We start from the raw sequence: 5,868 nt of genomic DNA, 5'->3' as shown, positions 1-5,868 counted from the left end.
TTGCTCCAAATGGTAAACAATACATTTCAAGGAAACATCCCTATGATTTGCAGACTTTTGTATATGCACGTCTGTGCACTGGTATATTGGGTACAGTGTTTCAAAATTAATAGTGATTGCACGGTGTGAGAAAAAAGAATGTTTTCAAAATCCATAACAAATAACAATAAACGAGGTTGACGACATAGCATCTTCACATCAGACATGTCAGAGTGCATGATTGGGTGCTCAAGAAAGCAGAACAAACGAAGAAGGCATGCATAATTTCTAGACAGGTGAACTTCATACCTAAGAGTAAGACAGAGGTATTGTATAAGAATGACATTGGTCCACTGCAATATGTGAGCTTCCTATAAATGTCATCATTCTTGTTCAATGTATCATAATTTGATTCTTTTTTTAAAAATAGATAGAGTATTGGTTTAACTGCTCAAAAACCACAATTAATTCCATAAACCAATATAAGGCACTATAGACTTATGTATTACATGGCGTAAAATGATATGAAACGCCTGGAATGCCCCTTTAAACTTGCACTTTACTACCTACGCGTTAATACATAACCTACTTGCCCGACTTGCTGCTGTATTTTCTACCAACACAGCAAGGATTAAGCACGATCCAAATGGCAAAATACAACACTGGGGGTATTGACATTGCTGTCGTACACCTACGATCAATGTCGAGCTCACACTCTTCGTTCAATTCTTGCACACGTGAAGTGTGGACAGACTAAATCAATTTTCATGCTATAAAGACACTCTACATGTGTACCTTTCTGCTTTAGCACAGTGTACTGTGCATTAATAATGTGAAAGCATGAAATTATCATTGTAAATCTGGGTGAAATACATAATGCTGTATAGATAGCAAAGTCAAAGTCTAATTACGCCCTCCTTCGATATACATTGGCTATTGCATAAGTATAATCTGCCATATAGTGTATAATGTATACATATACAGTCAATTCTGCCTTAGAGGCCACCTGTCTATAACGGCCACTTTTTTGTCTCTTTTGGGTGGCCGCTATAGACGGGTTTGACTGTAAATAAATTGGTACAATATATATATATATATATATATATATATATATATGCATATATATATATAACTATATATATAACTATATATATATAATATATATATAATATATATTTATATATATATAATATATATATATAATATATATATATATATATATATGATTAATGAATGAGAATTGAAGCTTCTTCAATGTCTGTCTCATTATTCCTCTCTTCTTCTCTATGGATGTTTCTTGAATGGTATAGATATCTGTCTCTCATTTACAAACATTCTTCCAAATCATCTTAAAATATCTCTTCGTCTCTCTTCTACTCCTCTCATCCGTTTCCCGCTTGGTCGGTGAAAGGTTTGTGTTTATGTAGGGCCGTGGAGCTACCAAACTGCTTGGTAACACCATATGGTAGGTCGTATAAAGTGTACATAGCGCACATTATTGTGCCTGTCTCTCAATGTTATCTGAAACAATGTTCGATAATAATGCTTGTCTCCATTACAAGTATTCGTATCGCAGTCTTAGAATAGATGTTTAAACATATTCTATGGAGCAAACAACTTTTCATGGTTACAGTCACTTCGAGTGTCGTCGTGGATATGGCGAGTAAACAGAAGGATGTATCAAGACATGCACTTGTTGGTGCATATCATTTTTTTTTTTGCCACGTTGATGTTTTGGTGATAATGATACCTATTAATGCATTCTCATCCATCCCTACAACTTCTACACTCATGCCTATCATCTCTATTACATATGGGCTAGCAGCGATGTCGCGGATAAAATGATTTCTAAAGAAAGTCCGAACCTACCATTTCTCATGTCTTGATGTAAATCCCAAGTTCTGTCAAAATACGTTTAAGATGAGGGAGCTGTCATTTCATTTACGATAACTTAGGGTGTCAGTATACTGGGAGTCATTGTTCAGTAAGGAAACAAAAAAGGAACTTGATTCTTAGCATCTGTTTTCACGTCAAAAAGTGTTTTAGGGTGCCATATACCCAAGAGAGAATTTGGTTTGATTTCACAATATAACTAGGTAAGCGATTTATTTTAAGTTGAAAGTACCAAAATTTCCTTCCCTAAAGCAAAAATGTGTGCAGTATGTGAAAAAATACAGATTGGTCGAAAAGGAAATAACTATAAAAAGCAAAAACTAATTAATTTCCTAGAGGCAAAGTGGCAAAAAATAGAAAACAATATCGCACACTGTAAAAAGAAAAAGAATAAAAAATAGTTTTACAGGAAAGAAAATATACAGATTTGTTCTGTTTGAACTAAATACAGCAATTCTGTTGTGGTTTTTACACTTAGCCAGTAAAAACACTTCATTTTTAGGTGTGCAACTGAGTCACATCAGAAACCTGTGATTTTAAGGCAAAACTGGATTATTTCATACAGTTTTCGTGTAATTTTGCAGTTTAAATTGTTCAACTTAGAGTATTTTTTACAGATTTCTATATTCCAACAATGATTTCTTGAATTAAATGATTCGACGTAGAATTACTTAGACATGACTTAATTTCAATGCAGAAACTGATAATATTTATCCCAGTTCCACTTATGTATGTCGATTTGATTGAATAGAAATTTACATTTCATGTAGATTATTGCAAACAATTAATAAGAAGCATTTTTAACAGTTGCTCGTGAATTTCACTCTATAACTTACGTTTTATATGTCGTTTTGATAAGACAGAAATTTCCGTTTAATGTAAATTATTGCACATAATATGAGTAACATTTTTACACAATTCCATTTACAGTGAAAAAAAAAAGTAATTGAAACGGTCGATCACAACAGGGGGTGCAAAAATAAAATCTGCCTCCGGCCCTCCCATCTGCTTTCCCCCACATTCCTCTTTCCTTTCCTCCTCCGTCTTTCTGCCTCATCCCTTTCTTCTATCCCCCTTTTAACCCCCTTCTATCTATCTCTCTTGACTTGGCGTTTATTGTCCTTATCTCAATGGCCAGGTCAGGGTTCATACTATTATAAAGGAAAAGCAATGGAGAGCGCATTAAAGAGCTGTTCTAATCATACCTTTGTTATTTTTTCCTTTTTTTCCTTTTTATATTGTGTTTCTTTTTTGTTTTTTGTTAGTTATTTTAATCCAAAAATGTTGTTTCCTCTCCATTTAATTCCCTCGTTTTCTATTGTATTAAATAGGATTCACGTAGTATAATGTATACCTAAGAGATATGCACAACAGGCAAATATTATTTTTTCCCATATAATACGACCAAAAAAGGGTGGGGGTGTGGTTAATATATGGGTGGGGTAAATACACCAATCATTACCTTAGTCCGAAAATGGATTTTGGCTGTCATAGAATGAAAGAAAAAAAAAAACCAACCAGAATGCAAAACAGAGGTCTTAACAAAAGGTTTCTGACCGCATACCAGTATATTTTCTTTTCATACATGAGTACACAGAGAATATTTCAACTCGAGTAATCTCATGAATTAATACAACATTTCACTATCCTTATGGTATCATTTCAATATTGAGGCCATCATATCGGCAGTGATTATATCAATTAGTATCGACGGAATTAACAATAACAAATATAAGGCTTGGAGAGAAATAAAAGAATCGTTTTTATTACGTGATGCTGAAAGTACTGATCAAAACGTATTGCAATTCATGAATACACAGGAAAACTCGGTGTTCGACAGGTTGGTCGGCTGTCGACTAGGACTGGTCGGCTGTCGACTTTTAAAAAGCCTGTTACGCAATAAGTTGAATCACGTTATCATTTCATCTGAACCAGATAGCTTTGAACTTTTGTACAAATAAATCATCGCCGGCGTGGATATGTCTTCTGCACTGACATAATAGGCTGCATATGTCACACGGACAGATATGATGCTGAATTATAACTGCTTTTTGCTTATGCGTAAACCAGAAAACCACAAACACGTGTACCCATAAAAAGTAAGAATACATCACCATTGTATGACGTGATACATAATCTATACAAGAGTAAATGATACACAAACACACATATGTATATATATATATATATATATATATATATATATATATATACTGTATATATGTGTATATATATGTATATACACCAATAAGATTTAGAATATGATTGCACTCTTTCATCGCTTATACAAACTTCTCGACATATTAATTGTAGTATATGAAAGTTGTGATATATCAACACCCCCACTGCATGAACATTTCTGACAGGGAAAACAATTAATTTGATTAATACGCCTCATCAACATTGCTACCACTGGCAGAATAGCATGCCGGTGAAATACATTACGGCTTACTATAATATCGGATTTCCTATAAGAATTTCTAATTTCTAAAGAATATTAGACCATCACAAAAGCACTTTTATACCAGAATTTATGACAGGATTTGTGATACCTTTACTCCCTATTTTTGTAATAAAAAAAAATGACAAACAACAAAAGACATATTCCCTAATTAATAAAGACACACAGACGCACATATACACACACATCCTCCTATGTGATGTATACGTGTATTACCTTCACAAAAGCTTACAGATATGAAAACCCAGGAAAATTCAAAATTGCATGGACTGAATTGAATTAAACATCAGGTGATATGGCTGATGAGAAAACCAAAGATAATATATGGTATTTGTTTGAAGAGATCCAAAGTTCCACAACTCATGCACCGTTGGATTTTCAAAGTCTGCAGAATTTTGAAAGTCAAGAAATATTTAGTTGTTGGGATCATGTTAATTGAGAGTTTCGACCTTATAGTCTACAACAATTGCTACACGTACGGCACTCACAGGCGGTGGGTTCCGGAACAAGGAGATACTATCCTAGTACAGTGCACTCCCGTTATAATGAAATGCTCGGGACCGGCAGTTTTCTTTCGTTATAACGAAATTTCGTTATAACCGAACAAATACAATATATAACGAAAACAAGGAAACCACGTATATATATCATATTCTGTTTGCTGAATACTCATCATACACTGGAAAGCTATGTGAAATGTGATGGGATAACTGTATTACATTAATAAACGCAAGTTCCCCATAGAAACTGTGCGTGACACAAGGAGCAAACACACAGTGGTGTGAAGCGTTCGCCCATGCAGAGACGCTATAAATGCTTGTTCCGCTACGTATTTTCGAAAGCAATTCGCATTTCGTTATAACGGAGCACATTTTTTGTTTTTCTTTGTCTGTGGCGCTCGGAATAGACTTCGTTATAACGGAAATTTCGCTATAACCGTGCTCGTTATAAGCGAATTTTGTACCGTAGACTTTAATGGTGATAATTTTGGGGCCAGAAGATTTACTTAACGAAATTTCGTTATAACCGTGCTCGTTGTAACGGGAGTGCACTGTATACCTCCAATATCCGACAATTGAGCTTCAAGCTCTGACGTAGGATAACACGCAGTACAGACAGTTACTAGTACCCTTTTGTTCTTTTTTATTTTTTCTCCTTTGTTTCTTTTGCTGTGTACTCTTTGCACTCCGGCCCGTGCACGTTAGCGAAAAGAATAAAGAACGCACACGTGAACCCATTTCATATAATTATTGTATGTGTGTGTGTGTGTGTGTGTGTGTGTGATTTTTTTTTTCTTCAAATGACTGTCACTGACTTTTACCTCAGTTATGCCTCATTTTTTGCCTCAGGCATATTTTAGTGCATATATTACTATACGAGTATAAGCCACTCAAGACAGCATACGATTATGCAAACACTTACAAAACAAAGAGCAAAATGACCATTTCCCATGGTTAATCTAGGCATGTGAAAGGGTACAACTTGGTCCCACTGAGAGCGGAAGATGATTTCTAGATTTTATGTACTATTCAACA

The sequence above is a fragment of the Diadema antillarum genome, unplaced genomic scaffold (genome assembly GCF_040938485.1).
Source record: "Diadema antillarum isolate AM-2024a unplaced genomic scaffold, OU_Dant_1.0 seq00000683_RagTag, whole genome shotgun sequence".
Classification (NCBI taxonomy): Eukaryota; Metazoa; Echinodermata; class Echinoidea; order Diadematoida; family Diadematidae; genus Diadema; species Diadema antillarum.
Note: the sequence above shows the minus strand (reverse complement) of the source record.